Source organism: Mesoplodon mirus, assembly GCF_964341445.2.
Source record: "Mesoplodon mirus genome assembly, chromosome: 11".
Classification (NCBI taxonomy): Eukaryota; Metazoa; Chordata; class Mammalia; order Artiodactyla; family Ziphiidae; genus Mesoplodon; species Mesoplodon mirus.
This window is the reverse complement of record NC_138987.1, coordinates 109031532-109050882: the sequence shown is the minus strand read 5'-3', so window position 1 is coordinate 109050882 and position 19351 is coordinate 109031532.

Sequence of the window (19351 nt, the reverse complement as noted above, 5' to 3'; positions counted from 1 at the left end):
GTGTCTAGACTGGCATAAACAGGGCAGCGAGAATCAGCTCAAACCCACTCTAAAAAGGAATTTCAAAAACAGAACAAAGAAACAGGGAAATTCTTTACAATTCCTTCAGGGTCTCTGATGCAACCTGGAATGACCCTATCTACAATGACAGCTGGATGTGGCATAAGGCTGGACACTTGGGACTGAGAGGATTGGTGAGATTGGGTGAGCAAATGCAGTCCCTTTAAAGCAATAACGCATGGCACCCATTCCATGGGTCCCAGCTCTCCAGGTTGAAGGGAATATTACTACAGCTATAACGTGTACGGGAAACCTAGAGAATGGACACACTGTGAATACGACAGGTTTCTAAAACGCAACGAAGAGCCCCTCTCCTGGTGCTCCGGTTTGACTTTCCAAGTGCTTTCCTATCAATCTCCCAACTTGGAGAGACAGCCCCTTTAAGCTCCTGGTTCGCACAGGTTGCCAATTTGGCAGAGGATGAAAGGGAAGAGGGAGAACCAATGAGAGAGTAGCTGTTAGGCATTTGGATGGGCACATGTCACTCTAATTTCCCGGCAAGAAGAAGAATGAACCAAAGTCTCAGCCACCCACCGGGAACCAGTAGAGGTCCTGAACCAAAAGTTTGGACTTGCGGTCAGCTCACAAAAAACGAGTTGAATAATGGAGCTCAGGGGCACAGCAATTCACAAACTGGCAGAGTAATCAAGGCCAACTCTCGTCCAAAAATCTGTTGAGGGAAGGCAACGAGGCGGACTTGAAAGCGAGGCAGAATAGCAGGAAGGAGATTTCAAGAGGTACGTTGGAATCGCCTGTAAAGCACAGGAAGAGGGGCACAACTTCGACAATGATGCACTTGGCCAAAAAGGGCGTATGCGTTTTCTCCTGAATATATTCAGGAGAAAACGCATACGCCCTTATTGGCCAAGCAAGCAAGCGGGCAATGCAAATCTGCACTACAAAGAAGTATCACTTCCCACCGGTCAAAAGGGACATCCACAAAATGTGTAAAAACCAGAAAGGCAAGACAGGCCCTGGAGAACAGGGAGCCTTGTTATGCTGATGGGCGGGATGTAAGTTGCCAACTGCCTCACTGGAGGAGTGCATTGTGTTCCCTAAAACAAGTAAACAACAGAGCTACAGAGCCAAGGGCACGTCCAGTCTAGGGAATATACCTTGGGCAAACTGAAAATCCATAAGACAGAGCCACCCCCAAATTGAGGGCTGCACTGCTTACAGAAACCTCAACCTGGGTACACCTGAAATATCCCAGGAAATATAAAAATGGTTCCAAACATCGTGGAACTTACGTACGATGGAATATCCCTCAGCCATGAAATCAATGTCATAAGACCAGTAGCAGCAAAATGAGTGGATTCAGGTACGATGATTCTAAGTGAAAGAAGTCACACAGAAAAAGAAACTTATCATAAGATATCACTTAGGAAGATCCTGTAAACATGGCTACACATGAACTGAGTTAGGCAAGAGAACAGAGTCTCACATTTAGAAAACACTCTTATGCCTGCTTAAGGGGGAAGGAGAGGTGGGGTGATGCATCAAACCAGAGTTTGATATAAGCACAGGTACCGTTCCAAAAACCAACTATGGAATAGACAAGACCTACACCTTCCTCAGTGAAAGGGACTCAAAACCCCATATTTCCCGCAGAGGAATAGATCTGACTAGTAAGAATCTTAAAACCTATGTATTGATATGTCTCCGTAAGGGAATCAAGTGTGTCTAGACTGGCATAAACATGGCAGCGAGAATCAGCTCAAACCCACTCTAAAAAGGAATTTCAAAAACAGAACAAAGAAACAGGGAAATTCTTTACAATTCCTTCAGGGTCTCTGATGCAACCTGGAATGACCCTATCTACAATGACAGCTGGATGTGGCATAAGGCTGGACACTTGGGACTGAGAGGATTGGTGAGATTGGGTGAGCAAATGCAGACCCTTTAAAGCAATAACGCATGGCACCCATTCCATGGGTCCCAGCTCTCCAGGTTGAAGGGAATATTACAACAGCTATAACGAGTACGGGAAACCTAGAGAATGGACACACTGTGAATACGACAGGTTTCTAAAATGCAACGAAGAGCCCCTCTCCTGGTGCTCCGGTTTGACTTTCCAAGTGCTTTCCTATCAATCTCCCAACTTGGAGAGACAGCCCCTTTAAGCTCCTGGTTCGCACAGGTTGCCAATTTGGCAGAGGATGAAAGGGAAGAGGGAGAACCAATGAGAGAGTAGCTGTTAGGCATTTGGATGGGCACATGTCACTCTAATTTCCCGGCAGGAAGAAGAATGAACCAAAGTCTCAGCCACCCACCGGGAACCAGTAGAGGTCCTGAACCAAAAGTTTGGACTTGCGTTCAGCTCACAAAAAACGAGTTGAATAATGGAGCTCAGGGGCACAGCAATTCACAAATTGGCAGAGTAATCAAGGCCAACTCTCGTCCAAAAATCTGTTGAGGGAAGGCAACGAGGCGGACTTGAAAGCGAGGCAGAATAGCAGGAAAGAGATTTCAAGAGGTACGTTGGAATCGCCTGTAAAGCACAGGAAGAGGGGCACAACTTCGACAATGATGCACTTGGCCAAAAAGGGCGTATGCGTTTTCTCCTGAATATATTCAGGAGAAAACGCATACGCCCTTTTTGGCCAAGCAAGCAAGCGGGCAATGCAAATCTGCACTACAAAGAAGTATCACTTCCCACCGGTCAAAAGGGACATCCACAAAATGTGTAAAAACCAGAAAGGCAAGACAGGCCCTGGAGAACAGGGAGCCTTGTTATGCTGATGGGCGGGATGTAAGTTGCCAACTGCCTCACTGGAGGAGTGCATTGTGTTCCCTAAAACAAGTAAACAACAGAGCTACAGAGCCAAGGGCACGTCCAGTCTAGGGAATATACCTTGGGCAAACTGAAAATCCATAAGACAGAGCCACCCCCAAATTGAGGGCTGCACTGCTTACAGGAACCTCAACCTGGGTACACCTGAAATATCCCAGGAAATATAAAAATGGTTCCAAACATCGTGGAACTTACGTACGATGGAATATCCCTCAGCCATGAAATCAATGTCATAAGACCAGTAGCAGCAAAATGAGTGGATTCAGGTACGATGATTCTAAGTGAAAGAAGTCACACAGAAAAAGAAACTTATCCTAAGATATCACTTAGGAAGATCCTGTAAACATGGCTACACATGAACTGAGTTAGGCAAGAGAACAGAGTCTCACATTTAGAAAACACTCTTATGCCTGCTTAAGGGGGAAGGAGAGGTGGGGTGATGCATCAAACCAGAGTTTGATATAAGCACAGGTACCGTTCCAAAAACCAACTATGGAATAGACAAGACCTACACCTTCCTCAGTGAAAGGGACTCAAAACCCCATATTTCCCACAGAGGAATAGATCTGACTAGTAAGAATCTTAAAACCTATGTATTGATATGTCTCCGTAAGGGAATCAAGTGTGTCTAGACTGGCATAAACAGGGCAGCGAGAATCAGCTCAAACCCACTCTAAAAAGGAATTTCAAAAACAGAACAAAGAAACAGGGAAATTCTTTACAATTCCTTCAGGGTCTCTGATGCAACCTGGAATGACCCTATCTACAATGACAGCTGGATGTGGCATAAGGCTGGACACTTGGGACTGAGAGGATTGGTGAGATTGGGTGAGCAAATGCAGACCCTTTAAAGCAATAACGCATGGCACCCATTCCTTGGGTCCCAGCTCTCCAGGTTGAAGGGAATATTACTACAGCTATAACGTGTACGGGAAACCTAGAGAATGGACACACTGTGAATACGACAGGTTTCTAAAACTCAACGAAGAGCCCCTCTCCTGGTGCTCCGGTTTGACTTTCCAACTGCTTTCCTATCAATCTCCCAACTTGGAGAGACAGCCCCTTTAAGCTCCTGGTTCGCACAGGTTGCCAATTTGGCAGAGGATGAAAGGGAAGATGGAGAACCAATGAGAGAGTAGCTGTTAGGCATTTGGATGGGCACATGTCACTCTAATTTCCCGGCAGGAAGAAGAATTAACCAAAGTCTCAGCCACCCACCGGGAACCAGTATAGGTCCTGAACCAAAAGTTTGGACTTGCGTTCAGCTCACAAGAAACGAGTTGAGAAATGGAGCTCAGGGGCACAGCAATTCACAAACTGGCAGAGTAATCAAGGCCAACTATCGTCCAAAAATCTGTTGAGGGAAGGTAACGAGGCGGACTTGAAAGCGAGGCAGAATAGCAGGAAGGAGATTTCAAGAGGTACGTTGGAATCGCCTGTAAAGCACAGGAAGAGGGGCACAACTTCGACAATGATGCACTTGGCCAAAAAGGGCGTATGCGTTTTCTCCTGAATATATTCAGGAGAAAACGAATACGCCCTTTTTGGCCAAGCAAGCAAGCGGGCAATGCAAATCTGCACTACAAAGAAGTATCACTTCCCACCGGTCAAAAGGGACATACACAAAATGTGTAAAAACCAGAAAGGCAAGACAGGCCCTGGAGAACAGGGAGCCTTGTTATGCTGATGGGCGGGATGTAAGTTGCCAAGTGCCTCACTGGAGGAGTGCATTGTGTTCCCTAAAACAAGTAAACAACAGAGCTACAGAGCCAAGGGCACGTCCAGTCTAGGGAATATACCTTGGGAAAACTGAAAATCCATAAGACAGAGCCACCCCCAAATTGAGGGCTGCACTGCTTACAGGAACCTCAACCTGGGTACACCTGAAATATCCCAGGAAATATAAAAATGGTTCCAAACATCGTGGAACTTACGTACGATGGAATATCCCTCAGCCATGAAATCAATGTCATAAGACCAGTAGCAGCAAAATGAGTGGATTCAGGTACGATGATTCTAAGTGAAAGAAGTCACACAGAAAAAGAAACTTATCATAAGATATCACTTAGGAAGATCCTGTAAACATGGCTACACATGAACTGAGCTAGGCAAGAGAACAGAGTCTCACATTTAGAAAACACTCTTATGCCTGCTTAAGGGGGAAGGAGAGGTGGGGTGATGCATCAAACCAGAGTTTGATATAAGCACAGGTACCGTTCCAAAAACCAACTATGGAATAGACAAGACCTACACCTTCCTCAGTGAAAGGGACTCAAAACCCCATATTTCCCGCAGAGGAATAGATCTGACTAGTAAGAATCTTAAAACCTATGTATTGATATGTCTCCGTAAGGGAATCAAGTGTGTCTAGACTGGCATAAACAGGGCAGCGAGAATCAGCTCAAACCCACTCTAAAAAGGAATTTCAAAAACAGAACAAAGAAACAGGGAAATTCTTTACAATTCCTTCAGGGTCTCTGATGCAACCTGGAATGACCCTATCTACAATGACAGCTGGATGTGGCATAAGGCTGGACACTTTGGACTGAGAGGATTGGTGAGATTGGGTGAGCAAATGCAGACCCTTTAAAGCAATAACGCATGGCACCCATTCCATGGGTCCCAGCTCTCCAGGTTGAAGGGAATATTACAACAGCTATAACGTGTACGGGAAACCTAGAGAATGGACACACTGTGAATACGACAGGTTTCTAAAACGCAACGAAGAGCCCCTCTCCTGGTGCTCCGGTTTGACTTTCCAAGTGGTTTCCTATCAATCTCCCAACTTGGAGAGACAGCCCCTTTAAGCTCCTGGTTCGCACAGGTTGCCAATTTGGCAGAGGATGAAAGGGAAGAGGGAGAACCAATGAGAGAGTAGCTGTTAGGCATTTGGATGGGCACATGTCACTCTAATTTCCCGGCAGGAAGAAGAATGAACCAAAGTCTCAGCCACCCACCGGGAACCAGTAGAGGTCCTGAACCAAAAGTTTGGACTTGCGTTCAGCTCACAAAAAACGAGTTGAATAATGGAGCTCAGGGGCACAGCAATTCACAAATTGGCAGAGTAATCAAGGCCAACTATCGTCCAAAAATCTGTTGAGGGAAGGCAACGAGGCGGACTTGAAAGCGAGGCAGAATAGCAGGAAAGAGATTTCAAGAGGTACGTTGGAATCGCCTGTAAAGCACAGGAAGAGGGGCACAACTTCGACAATGATGCACTTGGCCAAAAAGGGCGTATGCGTTTTCTCCTGAATATATTCAGGAGAAAACGCATACGCCCTTTTTGGCCAAGCAAGCAAGCGGGCAATGCAAATCTGCACTACAAAGAAGTATCACTTCCCACCGGTCAAAAGGGACATCCACAAAATGTGTAAAAACCAGAAAGGCAAGACAGGCCCTGGAGAACAGGGAGCCTTGTTATGCTGATGGGCGGGATGTAAGTTGCCAACTGCCTCACTGGAGGAGTGCATTGTGTTCCCTAAAACAAGTAAACAACAGAGCTACAGAGCCAAGGGCACGTCCAGTCTAGGGAATATACCTTGGGAAAACTGAAAATCCATAAGACAGAGCCACCCCCAAATTGAGGGCTGCACTGCTTACAGGAACCTCAACCTGGGTACACCTGAAATATCCCAGGAAATATAAAAATGGTTCCAAACATCGTGGAACTTACGTATGATGGAATATCCCTCAGCCATGAAATCAATGTCATAAGACCAGTAGCAGCAAAATGAGTGGATTCAGGTACGATGATTCTAAGTGAAAGAAGTCACACAGAAAAAGAAACTTATCATAAGATATCACTTAGGAAGATCCTGTAAACATGGCTACACATGAACTGAGTTAGGCAAGAGAACAGAGTCTCACATTTAGAAAACACTCTTATGCCTGCTTAAGGGGGAAGGAGAGGTGGGGTGATGCATCAAACCAGAGTTTGATATAAGCACAGGTACCGTTCCAAAAACCAACTATGGAATAGACAAGACCTACACCTTCCTCAGTGAAAGGGACTCAAAACCCCATATTTCCCGCAGAGGAATAGATCTGACTAGTAAGAATCTTAAAACCTATGTATTGATATGTCTCCGTAAGGGAATCAAGTGTGTCTAGACTGGCATAAACAGGGCAGCGAGAATCAGCTCAAACCCACTCTAAAAAGGAATTTCAAAAACAGAACAAAGAAACAGGGAAATTCTTTACAATTCCTTCAGGGTCTCTGATGCAACCTGGAATGACCCTATCTACAATGACAGCTGGATGTGGCATAAGGCTGGACACTTGGGACTGAGAGGATTGGTGAGATTGGGTGAGCAAATGCACACCCTTTAAAGCAATAATGCATGGCACCCATTCCATGGGTCCCAGCTCTCCAGGTTGAAGGGAATATTACTACAGCTATAACGTGTACGGGAAACCTAGAGAATGGACACACTGTGAATACGAAAGGTTTCTAAAACTCAACGAAGAGACCCTCTCCTGGTGCTCCGGTTTGACTTTCCAACTGCTTTCCTATCAATCTCCCAACTTGGAGAGACAGCCCCTTTAAGCTCCTGGTTCGCACAGGTTGCCAATTTGGCAGAGGATGAAAGGGAAGAGGGAGAACCAATGAGAGAGTAGCTGTTAGGCATTTGGATGGGCACATGTCACTCTAATTTCCCGGCAGGAAGAAGAATGAACCAAAGTCTCAGCCACCCACCGGGAACCAGTATAGGTCCTGAACCAAAAGTTTGGACTTGCGTTCAGCTCACAAAAAACGAGTTGAAGAATGGAGCTCAGGGGCACAGCAATTCACAAACTGGCAGAGTAATCAAGGCCAACTCTCGTCCAAAAATCTGTTGAGGGAAGGCAACGAGGCGGACTTGAAAGCGAGGCAGAATAGCAGGAAGGAGATTTCAAGAGGTACGTTGGAATCGCCTGTAAAGCACAGGAAGAGGGGCACAACTTCGACAATGATGCACTTGGCCAAAAAGGGCGTATGCGTTTTCTCCTGAATATATTCAGGAGAAAACGCATACGCCCTTTTTGGCCAAGCAAGCAAGCGGGCAATGCAAATCTGCACTACAAAGAAGTATCACTTCCCACCGGTCAAAAGGGACATCCACAAAATGTGTAAAAACAAGAAAGGCAAGACAGGCCCTGGAGAACAGGGAGCCTTGTTATGCTGATGGGCGGGATGTAAGTTGCCAACTGCCTCACTGGAGGAGTGCATTGTGTTCCCTAAAACAAGTAAACAACAGAGCTACAGAGCCAAGGGCACGTCCAGTCTAGGGAATATACCTTGGGAAAACTGAAAATCCATAAGACAGAGCCACCCCCAAATTGAGGGCTGCACTGCTTACAGGAACCTCAACCTGGCTACACCTGAAATATCCCAGGAAATATAAAAATGGTTCCAAACATCGTGGAACTTACGTACGATGGAATATCCCTCAGCCATGAAATCAATGTCATAAGACCAGTAGCAGCAAAATGAGTGGATTCAGGTACGATGATTCTAAGTGAAAGAAGTCACACAGAAAAAGAAACTTATCATATGATATCACTTAGGAAGATCCTGTAAACATGGCTACACATGAACTGAGTTAGGCAAGAGAACAGAGTCTCACATTTAGAAAACACTCTTATGCCTGCTTAAGGGGGAAGGAGAGGTGGGGTGATGCATCAAACCAGAGTTTGATATAAGCACAGGTACCGTTCCAAAAACCAACTATGGAATAGACAAGACCTACACCTTCCTCAGTGAAAGGGACTCAAAACCCCATATTTCCCGCAGAGGAATAGATCTGACTAGTAAGAATCTTAAAACCTATGTATTGATATGTCTCCGTAAGGGAATCAAGTGTGTCTAGACTGGCATAAACAGGGCAGCGAGAATCAGCTCAAACCCACTCTAAAAAGGAATTTCAAAAACAGAACAAAGAAACAGGGAAATTCTTTACAATTCCTTCAGGGTCTCTGATGCAACCTGGAATGACCCTATCTACAATGACAGCTGGATGTGGCATAAGGCTGGACACTTGGGACTGAGAGGATTGGTGAGATTGGGTGAGCAAATGCACACCCTTTAAAGCAATAATGCATGGCACCCATTCCATGGGTCCCAGCTCTCCAGGTTGAAGGGAATATTACTACAGCTATAACGTGTACGGGAAACCTAGAGAATGGACACACTGTGAATACGAAAGGTTTCTAAAACTCAACGAAGAGCCCCTCTCCTGGTGCTCCGGTTTGACTTTCCAACTGCTTTCCTATCAATCTCCCAACTTGGAGAGACAGCCCCTTTAAGCTCCTGGTTCGCACAGGTTGCCAATTTGGCAGAGGATGAAAGGGAAGAGGGAGAACCAATGAGAGAGTAGCTGTTAGGCATTTGGATGGGCACATGTCACTCTAATTTCCCGGCAGGAAGAAGAATGAACCAAAGTCTCAGCCACCCACCGGGAACCAGTATAGGTCCTGAACCAAAAGTTTGGACTTGCGTTCAGCTCACAAAAAACGAGTTGAAGAATGGAGCTCAGGGGCACAGCAATTCACAAACTGGCAGAGTAATCAAGGCCAACTCTCGTCCAAAAATCTGTTGAGGGAAGGCAACGAGGCGGACTTGAAAGCGAGGCAGAATAGCAGGAAGGAGATTTCAAGAGGTACGTTGGAATCGCCTGTAAAGCACAGGAAGAGGGGCACAACTTCGACAATGATGCACTTGGCCAAAAAGGGCGTATGCGTTTTCTCCTGAATATATTCAGGAGAAAACGCATACGCCCTTTTTGGCCAAGCAAGCAAGCGGGCAATGCAAATCTGCACTACAAAGAAGTATCACTTCCCACCGGTCAAAAGGGACATCCACAAAATGTGTAAAAACCAGAAAGGCAAGACAGGCCCTGGAGAACAGGGAGCCTTGTTATGCTGATGGGCGGGATGTAAGTTGCCAAGTGCCTCACTGGAGGAGTGCATTGTGTTCCCTAAAACAAGTAAACAACAGAGCTACACAGCCAAGGGCACGTCCAGTCTAGGGAATATACCTTGGGAAAACTGAAAATCCATAAGACAGAGCCACCCCCAAATTGAGGGCTGCACTGCTTACAGGAACCTCAACCTGGGTACACCTGAAATATCCCAGGAAATATAAAAATGGTTCCAAACATCGTGGAACTTACGTACGATGGAATATCCCTCAGCCATGAAATCAATGTCATAAGACCAGTAGCAGCAAAATGAGTGGATTCAGGTACGATGATTCTAAGTGAAAGAAGTCACACAGAAAAAGAAACTTATCATAAGATATCACTTAGGAAGATCCTGTAAACATGGCTACACATGAACTGAGTTAGGCAAGAGAACAGAGTCTCACATTTAGAAAACACTCTTATGCCTGCTTAAGGGGGAAGGAGAGGTGGGGTGATGCATCAAACCAGAGTTTGATATAAGCACAGGTACCGTTCCAAAAACCAACTATGGAATAGACAAGACCTACACCTTCCTCAGTGAAAGGGACTCAAAACCCCATATTTCCCGCAGAGGAATAGATCTGACTAGTAAGAATCTTAAAATCTATGTATTGATATGTCTCCGTAAGGGAATCAAGTGTGTCTAGACTGGCATAAACAGGGCAGCGAGAATCAGCTCAAACCCACTCTAAAAAGGAATTTCAAAAACAGAACAAAGAAACAGGGAAATTCTTTACAATTCCTTCAGGGTCTCTGATGCAACCTGGAATGACCCTATCTACAATGACAGCTGGATGTGGCATAAGGCTGGACACTTGGGACTGAGAGGATTGGTGAGATTGGGTGAGCAAATGCAGACCCTTTAAAGCAATAACGCATGGCACCCATTCCATGGGTCCCAGCTCTCCAGGTTGAAGGGAATATTACAACAGCTATAACGTGTACGGGAAACCTAGAGAATGGACACACTGTGAATACGACAGGTTTCTAAAACGCAACGAAGAGCCCCTCTCCTGGTGCTCCGGTTTGACTTTCCAAGTGCTTTCCTATCAATCTCCCAACTTGGAGAGACAGCCCCTTTAAGCTCCTGGTTCGCACAGGTTGCCAATTTGGCAGAGGATGAAAGGGAAGAGGGAGAACCAATGAGAGAGTAGCTGTTAGGCATTTGGATGGGCACATGTCACTCTAATTTCCCGGCAGGAAGAAGAATGAACCAAAGTCTCTGCCACCCACCGGGAACCAGTAGAGGTCCTGAACCAAAAGTTTGGACTTGCGTTCAGCTCACAAAAAACGAGTTGAATAATGGAGCTCAGGGGCACAGCAATTCACAAATTGGCAGAGTAATCAAGGCCAACTCTCGTCCAAAAATCTGTTGTGGGAAGGCAACGAGGCGGACTTGAAAGCGAGGCAGAATAGCAGGAAAGAGATTTCAAGAGGTACGTTGGAATCGCCTGTAAAGCACAGGAAGAGGGGCACAACTTCGACAATGATGCACTTGGCCAAAAAGGGCGTATGCGTTTTCTCCTGAATATATTCAGGAGAAAACGCATACGCCCTTTTTGGCCAAGCAAGCAAGCGGGCAATGCAAATCTGCACTACAAAGAAGTATCACTTCCCACCGGTCAAAAGGGACATCCACAAAATGTGTAAAAACCAGAAAGGCAAGACAGGCCCTGGAGAACAGGGAGCCTTGTTATGCTGATGGGCGGGATGTAAGTTGCCAACTGCCTCACTGGAGGAGTGCATTGTGTTCCCTAAAACAAGTAAACAACAGAGCTACAGAGCCAAGGGCACGTCCAGTCTAGGGAATATACCTTGGGAAAACTGAAAATCCATAAGACAGAGCCACCCCCAAATTGAGGGCTGCACTGCTTACAGGAACCTCAACCTGGGTACACCTGAAATATCCCAGGAAATATAAAAATGGTTCCAAACATCGTGGAACTTACGTAGGATGGAATATCCCTCAGCCATGAAATCAATGTCATAAGACCAGTAGCAGCAAAATGAGTGGATTCAGGTACGATGATTCTAAGTGAAAGAAGTCACACAGAAAAAGAAACTTATCATAAGATATCACTTAGGAAGATCCTGTAAACATGGCTACACATGAACTGAGTTAGGCAAGAGAACAGAGTCTCACATTTAGAAAACACTCTTATGCCTGCTTAAGGGGGAAGGAGAGGTGGGGTGATGCATCAAACCAGAGTTTGATATAAGCACAGGTACCGTTCCAAAAACCAACTATGGAATAGACAAGACCTACACCTTCCTCAGTGAAAGGGACTCAAAACCCCATATTTCCCGCAGAGGAAGAGATCTGACTAGTAAGAATCTTAAAACCTATGTATTGATATGTCTCCGTAAGGGAATCAAGTGTGTCTAGACTGGCATAAACAGGGCAGCGAGAATCAGCTCAAACCCACTCTAAAAAGGAATTTCAAAAACAGAACAAAGAAACAGGGAACTTCTTTACAATTCCTTCAGGGTCTCTGATGCAACCTGGAATGACCCTATCTACAATGACAGCTGGATGTGGCATAAGGCTGGACACTTGGGACTGAGAGGATTGGTGAGATTGGGTGAGCAAATGCAGACCCTTTAAAGCAATAACGCATGGCACCCATTCCATGGGTCCCAGCTCTCCAGGTTGAAGGTAATATTACTACAGCTATAACGTGTACGGGAAACCTAGAGAATGGACACACTCTGAATACGAAAGGTTTCTAAAACTCAACGAAGAGCCCGTCTCCTGGTGCTCCGGTTTGACTTTCCAACTGCTTTCCTATCAATCTCCCAACTTGGAGAGACAGCCCCTTTAAGCTCCTGGTTCGCACAGGTTGCCAATTTGGCAGAGGATGAAAGGGAAGAGGGAGAACCAATGAGAGAGTAGCTGTTAGGCATTTGGATGGGCACATGTCACTCTAATTTCCCGGCAGGAAGAAGAATTAACCAAAGTCTCAGCCACCCACCGGGAACCAGTATAGGTCCTGAACCAAAAGTTTGGACTTGCGTTCAGCTCACAAGAAACGAGTTGAGAAATGGAGCTCAGGGGCACAGCAATTCACAAACTGGCAGAGTAATCAAGGCCAACTATCGTCCAAAAATCTGTTGAGGGAAGGCAACGAGGCGGACTTGAAAGCGAGGCAGAATAGCAGGAAATAGATTTCAAGAGGTACGTTGGAATCGCCTGTAAAGCACAGGAAGAGGGGCACAACTTCGACAATGATGCACTTGGCCAAAAAGGGCGTATGCGTTTTCTCCTGAATATATTCAGGAGACAACGCATACGCCCTTTTTGGCCAAGCAAGCAAGCGGGCAATGCAAATCTGCACTACAAAGAAGTATCACTTCCCACCGGTCAAAAGGGACATCCACAAAATGTGTAAAAACCAGAAAGGCAAGACAGGCCCTGGAGAACAGGGAGCCTTGTTATGCTGATGGGCGGGATGTAAGTTGCCAACTGCCTCACTGGAGGAGTGCATTGTGTTCCCTAAAACAAGTAAACAACAGAGCTACAGAGCCAACGGCACTTCCAGTCTAGGGAATATACCTTGGGAAAACTGAAAATCCATAAGAGAGAGCCACCCCCAAATTGAGGGCTGCACTGCTTACAGGAACCTCAACCTGGGTACACCTGAAATATCCCAGGAAATATAAAAATGGTTCCAAACATCGTGGAACTTACGTACGATGGAATATCCCTCAGCCATGAAATCAATGTCATAAGACCAGTAGCAGCAAAATGAGTGGATTCAGGTACGATGATTCTAAGTGAAAGAAGTCACACAGAAAAAGAAACTTATCATAAGATATCACTTAGGAAGATCCTGTAAACATGGCTACACATGAACTGAGTTAGGCAAGAAAACAGAGTCTCACATTTAGAAAACACTCTTATGCCTGCTTAAGGGGGAAGGAGAGGTGGGGTGATGCATCAAACCAGAGTTTGATATAAGCACAGGTACCGTTCCAAAAACCAACTATGGAATAGACAAGACCTACACCTTCCTCAGTGAAAGGGACTCAAAACCCCATATTTCCCGCAGAGGAATAGATCTGACTAGTAAGAATCTTAAAACCTATGTATTGATATGTCTCCGTAAGGGAATCAAGTGTGTCTAGACTGGCATAAACAGGGCAGCGAGAATCAGCTCAAACCCACTCTAAAAAGGAATTTCAAAAACAGAACAAAGAAACAGGGAAATTCTTTACAATTCCTTCAGGGTCTCTGATGCAACCTGGAATGACCCTATCTACAATGACAGCAGGATGTGGCATGAGGCTGGACACTTGGGACTGAGAGGATTGGTGAGATTGGGTGAGCAAATGCAGACCCTTTAAAGCAATAATGCATGGCACCCATTCCATGGGTCCCAGCTCTCCAGGTTGAAGGGAATATTACTACAGCTATAACGTGTACGGGAAACCTAGAGAATGGACACACTGTGAATACGAAAGGTTTCTAAAACTCAACCAAGAGCCCCTCTCCTGGTGCTCCGGTTTGACTTTCCAACTGCTTTCCTATCAATCTCCCAACTTGGAGAGACAGCCCCTTTAAGCTCCTGGTTCGCACAGGTTGCCAATTTGGCAGAGGATGAAAGGGAAGTGGGAGAACCAATTAGAGAGTAACTGTTAGGCATTTGGATGGGCACATGTCACTCTAATTTCCCGGCAGGAAGAAGAATGAACCAAAGTCTCAGCCACCCACCGGGAACCAGTAGAGGTCCTGAACCAAAAGTTTGGACTTGCGGTCAGCTCACAAAAAACGAGTTGAATAATGGAGCTCAGGGGCACAGCAATTCACAAACTGGCAGAGTAATCAAGGCCAACTATCGTCCAAAAATCTGTTGAGGGAAGGCAACGAGGCGGACTTGAAAGCGAGGCAGAATAGCAGGAAAGAGATTTCAAGAGGTACGTTGGAATCGCCTGTAAAGCACAGGAAGAGGGGCACAACTTCGACAATGATGCACTTGGCCAAAAAGGGCGTATGCGTTTTCTCCTGAATATATTCAGGAGAAAACGCATACGCCCTTTTTGGCCAAGCAAGCAAGCGGGCAATGCAAATCTGCACTACAAAGAAGTATCACTTCCCACCGGTCAAAAGGGACATCCACAAAATGTGTAAAAACCAGAAAGGCAAGACAGGCCCTGGAGAACAGGGAGCCTTGTTATGCTGATGGGCGGGATGTAAGTTGCCAACTGCCTCACTGGAGGAGTGCATTGTGTTCCCTAAAACAAGTAAACAACAGAGCTACAGAGCCAACGGCACTTCCAGTCTAGGGAATATACCTTGGGAAAACTGAAAATCCATAAGAGAGAGCCACCCCCAAATTGAGGGCTGCACTGCTTACAGGAACCTCAACCTGGGTACACCTGAAATATCCCAGGAAATATAAAAATGGTTCCAAACATCGTGGAACTTACGTACGATGGAATATCCCTCAGCCATGAAATCAATGTCATAAGACCAGTAGCAGCAAAATGAGTGGATTCAGGTACGATGATTCTAAGTGAAAGAATTCACACAGAAAAAGAAACTTATCATAAGATATCACTTAAGAAGATGCTGTAAACATGGCTACACATGAACTGAGTTAGGCAAGAGAACAGAGTTTCACATTTAGAAAACAATCTTATGCCTGCTTAAGAGGGAAGGAGAGGTGGGGTGACGCATCAAACCAGAGTTTGATATAAGCACAGGTACCGTTCCAAAACCAACTATGGAATAGACAAGACCTACACCTTCCTCAGTGAAAGGGACTCAAAACCCCATATTTCCCGCAGAGGAATAGATCTGACTAGTAAGAATCTTAAAACCTATGTATTGATATGTCTCCGTAAGGGAATCAAGTGTGTCTAGACTGGCATAAACAGGGCAGCGAGAATCAGCTCAAACCCACTCTAAAAAGGAATTTCAAAAACAGAACAAAGAAACAGGGAAATTCTTTACAATTCCTTCAGGGTCTCTGATGCAACCTGGAATGACCCTATCTACAATGACAGCTGGATGTGGCATGAGGCTGGACACTTGGGACTGAGAGGATTGGTGAGATTGGGTGAGCAAATGCAGACCCCTTAAAGCAATAACGCATGGCACCCATTCCATGGGTCCCAGCTCTCCAGGTTGAAGGGAATATTACTACAGCTATAACGTGTACGGGAAACCTAGAGAATGGACACACTGTGAATACGAAAGGTTTCTAAAACTCAACGAAGAGTCCCTCTCCTGGTGCTCCGGTTTGACTTTCCAACTGCTTTCCTATCAATCTCCCAACTTGGAGAGACAGCCCCTTTAAGCTCCTGGTTCGCACAGGTTGCCAATTTGGCAGAGGATGAAAGGGAAGAGGGAGAACCAATGAGAGAGTAGCTGTTAGGCATTTGGATGGGCACATGTCACTCTAATTTCCCGGCAGGAAGAAGAATTAACCAAAGTCTCAGCCACCCACCGGGAACCAGTATAGGTCCTGAACCAAAAGTTTGGACTTGCGTTCAGCTCACAAAAAACGAATTGAAAAATGGAGCTCAGGGGCACAGCAATTCACAAACTGGCAGAGTAATCAAGGCCAACTATCGTCCAAAAATCTGTTGAGGGAAGGCAACGAGGCGGACTTGAAAGCGAGGCAGAATAGCAGGAAACAGATTTCAAGAGGTACGTTGGAATCGCCTGTAAAACACAGGAAGAGGGGCACAACTTCGACAATGATGCACTTGGCCAAAAAGTGTGTATGCGTTTTCTCCTGAATATATTCAGGAGAAAACGCATACGCCCTTTTTGGCCAAGCAAGCAAGCGGGCAATGCAAATCTGCACTACAAAGAAGTATCACTTCCCACCGGTCAAAAGGGACATCCACAAAATGTGTAAAAACCAGAAAGGCAAGACAGGCCCTGGAGAACAGGGAGCCTTGTTATGCTGATGGGCGGGATGTAAGTTGCCAACTGCCTCACTGGAGGAGTGCATTGTGTTCCCTAAAACAAGTAAACAACAGAGCTACAGAGCCAAGGGCACCTCCAGTCTAGGGAATATACCTTGGGAAAACTGAAAATCCATAAGACAGAGCCACCCCCAAATTGAGGGCTGCACTGCTTACAGGAACCTCAACCTGGGTACACCTGAAATATCCCAGGAAATATAAAAATGGTTCCAAACATCGTGGAACTTACGTACGATGGAATATCCCTCAGCCATGAAATCAATGTCATAAGACCAGTAGCAGCAAAATGAGTGGATTCAGGTACGATGATTCTAAGTGAAAGAAGTCACACAGAAAAAGAAACTTATCATAAGATATCACTTAGGAAGATCCTGTAAACATGGCTACACATGAACTGAGCTAGGCAAGAGAACAGAGTCTCACATTTAGAAAACACTCTTATGCCTGCTTAAGGGGGAAGGAGAGGTGGGGTGATGCATCAAACCAGAGTTTGATATAAGCACAGGTACCGTTCCAAAAACCAACTATGGAATAGACAAGACCTACACCTTCCTCAGTGAAAGGGACTCAAAACCCCATATTTCCCGCAGAGGAATAGATCTGACTAGTAAGAATCTTAAAACCTATGTATTGATATGTCTCCGTAAGGGAATCAAGTGTGTCTAGACTGGCATAAACATGGCAGCGAGAATCAGCTCAAACCCACTCTAAAAAGGAATTTCAAAAACAGAACAAAGAAACAGGGAAATTCTTTACAATTCCTTCAGGGTCTCTGATGCAACCTGGAATGACCCTATCTACAATGACAGCTGGATGTGGCATAAGGCTGGACACTTGGGACTGAGAGGATTGGTGAGATTGGGTGAGCAAATGCACACCCTTTAAAGCAATAATGCATGGCACCCATTCCATGGGTCCCAGCTCTCCAGGTTGAAGGGAATATTACTACAGCTATAACGTGTACGGGAAACCTAGAGAATGGACACACTGTGAATACGAAAGGTTTCTAAAACTCAACGAAGTGTCCCTCTCCTGGTGCTCAGGTTTGACTTTCCAACTGCTTTCCTATCAATCTCCCAACTTGGAGAGACAGCCCCTTTAAGCTCCTGGTTCGCACAGGTTGCCAATTTGGCAGAGGATGAAAGGGAAGAGGGAGAACCAATGAGAGAGTAGCTGTTAGGCATTTGGATGGGCACATGTCACTCTAATTTCCCGGCAGGAAGAAGAATTAACCAAAGTCTCAGCCACCCAACGGGAACCAGTATAGGTCCTGAACCAAAAGTTTGGACTTGCGTTCAGCTCACAAAAAACAAGTTAAAAAATGGAGCTCAGGGGCACAGCAATTCACAAACTGGCAGAGTAATCAAGGCCAACTATCGTCCAAAAATCTGTTGAGGGAAGGCAACGAGGCGGACTTGAAAGTGAGGCAGAATAGCAGGAAACAGATTTCAAGAGGTACGTTGGAATTGCCTGTAAAGCACAGGAAGGGGGGCACAACTTCGACAATGATGCACTTGGCCAAAAAGGGCATATGCGATTTCTCCTGAATATATTCAGGAGAAAACACATACGCCCTTTTTGGCCAAGCAAGCAAGCGGGCAATGCAAAACTGCACTACAAAGAAGTATCACTTCCCACCGGTCAAAAGGGACATCCACAAAATGTGTAAAAACCAGAAAGGCAAGGCAGGCCCTGGAGAACAGGGAGCCTTGTTATGCTGATGGGCGGGATGTAAGTTGCCAACTGCCTCACTGGAGGAGTGCATTGTGTTCCCTAAAACAAGTAAACAACAGAGCTACAGAGCCAAGTGCACGTCCAGTCTAGGGAATATACCTAGGGAAAACTGAAAATCCATAAGACAGAGCCACCCCCAAATTGAGGGCTGCACTGCTTACAGGAACCTCAACCTGGGTACACCTGAAATATCCCAGGAAATATAAAAATGGTTCCAAACATCGTGGAACTTACGTACGATGGAATATCCCTCAGCCATGAAATCAATGTCATAAGACCAGTAGCAGCAAAATGAGTGGATTCAGGTACGATGATTCTAAGTGAAAGAAGTCACACAGAAAAAGAAACTTATCATAAGATATCACTTAGGAAGATCCTGTAAACATGGCTACACATGAACTGAGTTAGGCAAGAGAACAGAGTCTCACATTTAGAAAACACTCTTATGCCTGCTTAAGGGGGAAGGAGAGGTGGGGTGATGCATCAAACCAGAGTTTGATATAAGCACAGGTACCGTTCCAAAAACCAACTATGGAATAGACAAGACCTACACCTTCCTCAGTGAAAGGGACTCAAAACCCCATATTTCCCGCAGAGGAATAGATCTGACTAGTAAGAATCTTAAAACCTATGTATTGATATGTCTCCGTAAGGGAATCAAGTGTGTCTAGACTGGCATAAACATGGCAGCGAGAATCAGCTCAAACCCACTCTAAAAAGGAATTTCAAAAACAGAACAAAGAAACAGGGAAATTCTTTACAATTCCTTCAGGGTCTCTGATGCAACCTGGAATGACCCTATCTACAATGACAGCTGGATGTGGCATGAGGCTGGACACTTGGGACAGAGAGGATTGGTGAGATTGGGTGAGCAAATGCAGACCCT